Raw genomic sequence first — 9,849 nt, forward strand, 5'->3', positions numbered from 1 at the left:
ATTTGTGATATGAGCTGCTTGTGCATATGTGACAAGGTAGAAGCAGGGGTGTCCCCTTTATTTTATTGTATAAAACTTAAGTGATCTTGTCCCGTTATTATTTGGTTTTTTTTTTGTTCCCGTTTATATTTCAATCCGTGAACTTTGTATCTTAATGTATATAATTTTAATTTACTAGAAACTTTTATGTCTGCGACAAACTTTTATTACTCATCACCTGGAAATAATTCCAATGAGAATGTGTTCCATAATTGGAATTAAATACGTATAGAAGAAGCTAGCAGAATCCAGTTTCAAAACTTTACGATCAATCAAATAAGTCTTTTTAGCCAAAATTTTGAGAACATTGGTGAGAGATACAAAAATGATCGTACTAGAATCATGAACATCCCATATCAAAATAAATAACAAAAAAATCGAAATAATCTGCATATTGTTCTTAAAACTGAGAAAAATCACAAACTTATAAAATTGACAGCAAGGAAAATTTGACACAAAAAAGCATCAAAATATGACAAAACTTTCTAATATAATTCAGATTGGTCCACTTCATCTTTATTGCAAGTATGAAAAAAATTTCATTGTGGAACTGTGATTTTTTTCACGATAATAGCCCAAAAATAGGTAAAAATTGATGAAAAATGGAAAAATCATCCAAATTGGGTATTTCCAAAGAGTCGTAGCATAGAAAAAGTGCACAACCATATCATTTTGTCTTCACCAATTATTTTTTAACAAAAATAAGGTTAAGAAAACAAGTGTAATTCTAGAAATTGTTGGCTTCTTAGAGGAGTACATGCTTAAAAGACAAAATCATCAAACAGCCACACATCCTGGTTTTTTTTAAATATTGAATATATTGCTTCAGCTGTATTGATTTGCAATATGTTAACGATGTATATAACATTATTTTATTACCTAAGACACTTCAACTCAAGCAACAACACTAGAAACTTCAAAGGACACAACAACAAAGTCAACAACACCATCTACACAAACAACAAACACATCACAAACAACACCAGGCGCAGCACGTGCCTCAGGTATGATATTGTTTTTTTCTTTCTTATATTTGATTGTAGAAACATATGTCAGTAGATAAAACATGACAGGTGTGCATTTCTTTGGTTTGACACATGGCATTATATTGAGGGGAGGAAAATAACTCTTAATTCGAAGTTTCAGAAAGATATGCATCCACTGTACTTAACGAGTTCAAAACAGTGTGGTTAGTTTTAAGTAACATACACAATGGATATTCGGACATTATTCATATTTGTTGTTCATCAAATTTTTTTTTTAAAGATAATGAACTAGTAATACATTTATTGATGCCCCGGTATCTCTTGCCAGAGTCATCAATCAATCAGTAGATCTTAAAAGTCATGAGTAACAATATGTTTGCATCTGTTAATATGGTTATATCTGAATAGTAAAATACACTTAAGAATAATAGACAGCAACACAACAACAAGTTGTCAAAACATAAAGTTTTCAAAGAGGTTACTATTTATCGCTGGACCGTCATCCGAACTCTTATGTATATAATATTCATTTAAACATGTAGTTTTGTGATGTTAATAACACATTTAGACAAATATTCCAGAATTTATGGCATTCGGAGAACCAACTGCTGATTCACGACTTTACGGAAATGACGTGTCAACTAATAACTTAGGATGTTTCACATCAATTCCTTTCTTAGGTGACAGTTACAAATACTTGACAGTAAGTTTATACTCTTCTACACATTTCATATAATTTGCAGCTCAGCAAACATTCGTTCATGTACTTTTTAATCGTGACTGTTCCTTTTTATTCACTAGTTGTTTAAATGTTTTCTTATCTAGACGATACAGGTTATTCCACGTGCGAGAGGATAGGAGGATGTCATCTTGAAATTCCAGAAAATGAAACGCTGAATTTAAAATGCCTGATAAAATAAAGCCTACTTTTCCCAATTTCGAAATATTAATCACAAATTCATAATTTCTAAGCATAACACAATATGAGTTTAAGTCCTAAACACCCTCAAAATTAAAGATGTAATTCCTCAGTCACGAAAAAGATAAATATTTTCATCTAGCTCTAGGGTTTTTCAAACAAATACTTGTTCGCTACACGGACGTTATACATACGTTATAAGCACGTTGGAAAACGGTACAGATAATTTTGACACACGTTTAGGGCACGTTGTATAGGCCCCAAGATCGTTCGACTTTTACTTGGACTTTTGCTAGAACATATGCGGGGCGTGTTTGTGACATGTGCCTGGCGTTGTTACAGCGCTCCGTGGACGTATAAAACGCACCCATGGCGTATCAGAAAACGTATTCTGACATTCATTAACACGTCCTTTGATATTAAAATAGGGGCATATGTCCATGAATTTACAAGATCATGTATCCAGAAGTAGTATACACAATAAAATTAACAAGGAAGAAGGGGAATACTTTTTAATATGTCAAAAGAGACAATAACGTGACCAAGAGCATATATATAACAAACGAAGGCAACTTATGGGTATTGAATGCAGCGTGAAAATCATTCACCCGGAGATGGGGATCAGAGGGACTCTTAATAAAAAAATGTACTTGTTCAGTGAAACATCCCACAATTGCATGTCCAAGATGCGCCAAAAGCATGGCTAGTCGTCCATTGTACGACCAAGATGCGTCTCATATACATTCAATGGAAGTTTTTCCTGCGTAGCGTCCATCTTCTCCATGTTTGACAAACACCAGACAAACGCCAACATACAGTACATAAATGCCCGATAAAAGTGCGCTTCTCGTTCGCCCTAAATACGGATAAAGCTCATTGTATACACGATACAGACATGATTGACAAGCTAAATGTGTCCATAATTACTAGCATATCGGTAGCGTACATGTTTTTTTCCACGACCGGCGTTCGTCGGTGGTATATGCTGAAGTGTGACGCCAGTTTTAGGATGTTCTTGTCCCAGACATAGATTATATTTACGGTATTTGGCACAACTTTTTGGAGTATTTGGTCCTCAATGCTCTTCAATTTTATTCTTGTTTAGACTTTCTGACCTTTTTATGTGAGCGTCATTGATGAGTCGTTTGTAGACGAAAAACCAGTCGGGTATGTCAAATTATAAGCACTGTTACCGTTGATAACTATCATCAATCATACCTGTTGCTATAAAGTTGTTACAATCTGCATATTTCACTTTTACATTTCATTCACAGTTTTCCTCCAATGGTCTGGCATGCATGGGATGCAGATATACTTCCTATGTTCCAAGAGAATTGAGCGTGGTTTCAGATCGAGATATACTAGCTGCATTATGGACAGATTTGGTTGTATATAAATCAACTGAGAAGATGTATTATCATCTCTATAGTGACGATGATGATTTTGGAAATAGAACCCTGATTGAAACAGTGTTGAATAAAGTCTCTTCTAATGTCAATTATTACTCTAAAAAAGGTGACTTTTCGGCGTCTTGTGTGTATATTGCGACATGGGAAAATGCAAGGCTATATGGTGATGTAGTAAGTACACGTAGTAAGATTTTATGTACAATTATTTGCTTTTACTAAGATTGATACAATGATTTATTAACCACAGAGACATGATATTCACTGAGGCCAATAACTAAGGGGGATATCATATGCATGCCTCTCTTTGATTGGTGTATCATTGAAAATACTATATTGGTTTATACCTATCTCCTATTTCTAGTACATGTATTTTTTCAAAATTTTTAATTGCTCCTTGTTTTTTATACTGAATATTTTATCTGCTTTGGCACATGCTGATTTTGATACTTATAGGTAAAAATGTGTATTCAAATTCACTAAAAATAAACACTAAAAAAGAGAAAAAAAAAAGAAAAGGGTAAATTTACAAGATTTCATACCTATAGAATTTGCCTGAAATAACTTTTTAGGTTCATGTTATATATCTATATTATATAACCTCTCATGATTTATCTTATGGTGAATATATTGTTAAAACAGTATACCCTATGTTTTTAGCTATTAGGAGAAAGGACATTTTTATTATTTCGTTCGTCAGTCTGTCTGTCCCGCTTCAGGTTAAAATTTTTGGTCAATGTAGTTTTTGATGAAGTTGAAGTCCAATAAATTAGAAACTTAGTACATATGTTCAACTAAACTTTTTATATAAATAAACGACGCGTGAAGCAGGATCTTCCAGAGCACCTGAGACCATCCCATTTTTTGACGGGATGCGTGTTGCTAAGTCAATAGTTTCAATGTTGTGTCTTGTGTTCTGTTATTTTTGTGTTTGTCATTTTCCTTTTTAGCCATGACGTTGTCCGTTTATATTCGATCTATGAGTTTGATTATCCCTCTGGTATCTTTATATCCTCTTTTAGACATTAAGTATTAGGTCCTGAGATCTACTATGTAAATTGTTTTATACCAAGTTAAAATGATAGATGGTACCTTTATACCCATAATACTGATAGTATCTGTATATAAATATTGTCATTCAGGAGAAATATGGTGTTTAAATGAAGTTTCATATACATTTAATTACGTTCTTTTTTTCTTTTAAGAAACTGTAACATTTCAATTTATTTTGGCAACAAATGGTGCAAAGACCTATGCTTACTCCTTGTTTAAGGATGTTAATATCCTGTCTCCACCTGGTGGTAGACAATGTGCTATGGGATATTCTTGATTAGATGGAACTTTATCAAGTATATACTCCTTCACAGAAAGTGCCTTTAAAGTTAGTGAATTAAAAGGGAACACATTTGATGGTGGGTAGATATTGAAATTTTTAAGGATTAATGCCACTAAGACTAGGAAAATTGTTGCATTTGACATGTTTAATACTTGTATTTAAACGCACAAATAATGTTTAATGAATAAGCATATCTTTATTAATGATAATCATATGTTATCTAAACAAATTCATCAGTTTCAAAAAGTTTAATGAAATGTATATATGTATATGAATATGTTTGCCTCAGTGGTTTGAAACCTAAGTTTCTTGAAGTTTTCAATATATTAAACTCAAAGAAAGATACTGAGCATCCAATGTTTTACACCAAAATTGTGTTTTATCTCAAAAAGACTGATCTGTACCTTTAGAATCATGACAGTTGAAAAGCCAAACCATTTAGGAATTTAATCATCTTAGCTGGCATATATGACATACGATAAACTCTGTATGTCTGAAGATGACAAATCAAGACATCAATTGTACTGATAAACATCTGATTGTGCGCGTAACACCACACACACCCTTTTATTAAAATAATCAATAAACTCATTGATACCAGAAATAAAATTTTGTATGCTAGACCAATGTTTTGTCTTTGCATTACTCATAAAAAATAAGCAAATGAAAAAGTTAAAAGCAAAATAAAATAAAATTAGATAAAGAGCATTGAGAACGCAAAGTTTTAAAAGGTTTAGCCAAAACAGCAAACTTTAAAGTAAACTATTCTTAGAGTAGAAACCATTCAAAGTTTTACAAACAGGTCACTAAAGTATGATAATGACCATGCATACACTATAAAAGTCAAAAAGTCTGAAAAGACCAGTTTTTGTCTTGATTTGCATGAACTTTTACTCGACATTCTCCAAAAGTATGACTTGTGTCTTAATTTTTCTTGACAAATTCTCATTTATATCAAATTTGTATGAAATTTACTCGACATATTCTTGACATTCTGAATATTGTCTTAAAATTTCTTGACAAATTCTTGACATTTGAATACTGTCTTGAAAATTCTCGACATATTCTAGACATTCTTATTTTTTCTCAGTATGGCTTGACATATTCTGAACATTTTGAATTGTGTCTTAAATTTACTTGACAGTTCTCAATTTTACAAATCATGACCAATATTCATGATATAACTTCATTCTTAATTTCTCTTTACATAATATACTGTTGTTTTAAGTTACTTCTTACAACAATTATGAAAGTTGGGCATGTAAAATAATTTTAAATTTGCGTATCTAAATATTTTTAAAAATGCATATATGGCTATGAAATCTAATGTATAAAATAATTTAAATGTGGGTGTGTTGATATAAAACAATTTCATAGTGGGTTTTTAAAAAATACAAATTTTGATTCCTAAATCTTATTAATTAAATGATTAAAACCAATCATACTGTAGACATATTTCACTCTACATTCATAATATTCAATGTTAATATGGTAAATAATTATTATTGAAAAATGTGGTTTATATAAATAGCAAATTATGATAATATACAAATCATTCATTTAACAGAAGAAAAATTTGTGTAATGTCATCTACTGGAATATATACTAAGTATTATACATTGACAGGATGTTCCCCATAAAATTAAGGCATTCCACACCCTAGAACACGCGCAACTGATATAATAATAGAAATTACTGATTTACCTGTAAGCAGCCATACAACTTATCAATTGACCATTCCAAAGATTAAAAGAAAATTATTATCTACTCCAGGAATAATAAAAAAATTTTTTATTCACAATGAGTGTTGAATTTTTGTTTGTCAATGATTCGATTGGTCTTATGAAATGGATCTCAAACAGACATACATAGAATAGATCTAAACATTTTATTCTTTTCAGGAAGGAAATATTTCAAACTTTTTTTGATAAAAAAATTATAAAATTCAACACTCAAATTTGAATAAAAAATGTTTTTGGGTTGTTCTAAAAATGAAAAGGGTCTGAATCAAGCTGATCAAAAAATTCGTTGACCTGTACGAAAGCCCCTACCCCTCTTGTTTTCGCCACACAAACCCAAAAGATGAATTGTGGGGTCAAAGAGACACATGGTCATATTTTAAAACACCTATTTTAGTAAAGCAAATTTGACTGGCAGTTTTGCGAATGGAAAAAATCTAAATGCTGTTTGTCAGTTACTTCGACTTGTATTCCAAGTGAAAACAATTAATTTAATGTTTAATAAAAATAAATCAAATGTAAACTACATGGGGGATTAATCAGGGTATTCTAACTTAGGTGTACAAAAAGGGTATCTTACTATACCAAATTAATCCTTGATTCTTCAAAGTTTAGTTTAGCCATAAAAATAACGGGTACTAGTATATAACAGCAATAGAATGTCATAAAACGTGCAGAATAAGTCTGTACACATTTCAGGCGAAATTTATACTGTTGAGATAGTGTTAAGACATATTTTATACTGTCAACAATGTGTCAAGACATATTCAGACATTATTTAGAATGTCAAGAATATGTCAAGACAGATCGAGACAAATTTAAGACAGTCAAGAATTGGTCAAGACTAATCCAGACTCTTATCAGATGGTACAGGAAGTGTCGAGAAATTTTAAGACAATGTTAATACTGTCAAGACACTTGTCAAGAAAAATCAAGAACCTTTTTAGACAAATTAATACTATGTCAAGATTTTTTTTAAATTATGCAAACAAATAAAAATTGTCTAGTAAAAATTCATGCAAATTCAGACAAAAACTGGTCTTTTCAGACTTTTTGACTTTTGTAGTGATATCAATGTCTGTTTTGTCAGCTCAGATACATATATGCCTTTAAAATCGATGAAACAATTTGAATTTATATAAGCAATCTATAGGACAAATATATTTTCAACTGTAAAATGATTATTTGCTGGAATCATATATTTTGAATTTTATTGCAGGTGTAAATGGTGTATTTTTTATGTCACTTCATGCAAAGCGTCCAATACAAGATAATCCAGCTTTTCAGTGTGTGCGGTGGTATCGTAGGAATGTTAATTCAGTTAGATGGAGCATGAGAAATGCAAGGAGGTTGTTATCTTATATTTGTCCGTGTAATCAGGGAATGCTTGTTTTTGATGGAAGATTTTTTGTCTTTTCGTATCACAATAATGCTGTGTGCTATGCCAACTACAGATTTGGTACCAGTCGTGTAAGTACACATATGAGTCGGCTTCATATCTTGACTTACATCTAGAAATTGACAATGAGGGTCGGTTGGAAACAAAAGAGATGATTTCAGCTTTCCAATTGTGAACTTTCCATTTCTAAGTAGCAACATTCCAGCAGCACCTGCATACGGGGTATATATCTCCCAATTGATACGATATTCCCGTGCTTGCATTTCCTATCATGATTTTCTTGATAGAGGTTTGCTGCTCACAAGGAAGCTATTAAACCAAGAGTTCCAAATGGTGAAGTTGAAATCATCCCTTCGTAAATTTTACGGACGCCATCACGAGTTGGTTGACCGTTATGGAATAACCGTTTCACAAATGATATCGGATATGTTCATTACGTCGTAACTACAATCCCCTTTCCTTTCATGAATATGACCTACCGATTTAGACTATTTACCGGATTTGTAATCACATAAGCAACACGACGGGTGCCACATGTAGAGCAGGATCTGCTTACCCTTCCGGAGCACCTGAGATCACCCCTAGTTTTTGGTGGGGTTCGTGTTGTTTATTCTTTAGTTTTCTATGTTGTGTCGTGTGTAATATTGTTTTTCTGTTTGTCTTTTTCATTTTTAGCCATGGCGTTGTCAGTTTGTATTTGATTTATGAGTTTGACTGTCCCTTTGGTATCTTTCGTCCCTCTTTTATATCTGCTTTAATATGCATCACTGCATCTATGAAGATGAAAACAATTTTAGCATATGATGTTTAGAATGAAATCTTATCTATACCTGTTGATTGATATCATTCAATAAAGTGATGGTTAAATGCCTTTAAAGACCTTCACTACATGTCTTTGACTTACTAAAAAGGGACCTTGGAAGTGGTTTTACTAATCTATGTATTTGTGAAGATCTAGATTACAAAGAATGAAATTGACTGTTAAAAGAATAAGCTGTCGTATGTTACATCGACATAGAATATAAAAGCAACATAAAAGAAACCAACCATGCATCTATACATGACAGGCCTTGTGTGTATTTCGTAAAATTTTATATATCATTTTTAGATATAAAGCACACACAACCATGCCAAACAAACGCTACATTCAAACGTAATTGTTTATAATTTAATGTTGGATGATGATTGTCTTCTGATTGGCTGACAGTGTTTTGTTAATCATTTCATAGGAACAATTATGTCATGTGAACAAGACGTAAACAACGTTTTTTTATGATTTACGCCGGTTGAAAATCGAAATTTTGAATTAAATTATAAGAAATGACTGTAATATGTTTTCTGTCTATTCAGAATAACATAAAAAAATGAAGTGCACACTTAATATTATTAGTCAGTGTGCACCACATCACTTATGTAATTTCTTCATAGACAGAAAAAATTACAGAAATTCCTTAAACAAATATATAAACTTTATTTAACAGATTTGCTGCTATCACCAGTGGTGGGGATTCCTTCTCAGGAATAGTCCAGACGCTGGTACTATGATTACAGGAAATCCTTTTACTGAAACTGTCACATACCAAAGTGATAATGTTATCCCTAAAGAAAATTGTTGTGAAAAATCGAATAATTGTCATCTGTTCTACAGAGTAAGACAAGTGGGATTTTGTTACAGGCGGTCGCCATTTGGTATATGTAAGTACATATATTTTGCAGATGTAAAGGTCTTATCTATTGTACCAAGCCATAAACCAACTTATTGTTTGTGATATTCGATAGTATAAAAAATATGCAAATGTAAGAACTATTCAAATATATATAATCACAATTAGGTTGGCTTAGATCTTGTTTATTCAACAACATCAAGAAAATATTAAATCGTAAACTTTAATCGCCACAAAGTGGACTTGCAGTAAGGTGAGATTTTTTTGGCGCTATGTTAAAGGCCCCCTTATGACTTTCAGATGAAAAAAAGCAATAAAAGTACCGTTACTGTTGCTTTTTTGTGGGTATATAGCAGTAAAT

General features: G+C 31.9%; 1 protein-coding gene across 1 annotated transcript in view; it reads right to left on the reverse strand.

Moving 5' to 3' along the window:
* Nucleotides 1-9,849, reverse strand: part of LOC143059623 (uncharacterized) — a 124,092-nt gene that overhangs the window by 50,946 nt on the left and 63,297 nt on the right. The window lies entirely within an intron of this gene.

The sequence above is a fragment of the Mytilus galloprovincialis genome, chromosome 14 (genome assembly GCF_965363235.1).
Source record: "Mytilus galloprovincialis chromosome 14, xbMytGall1.hap1.1, whole genome shotgun sequence".
Lineage (NCBI taxonomy): Eukaryota > Metazoa > Mollusca > Bivalvia > Mytilida > Mytilidae > Mytilus > Mytilus galloprovincialis.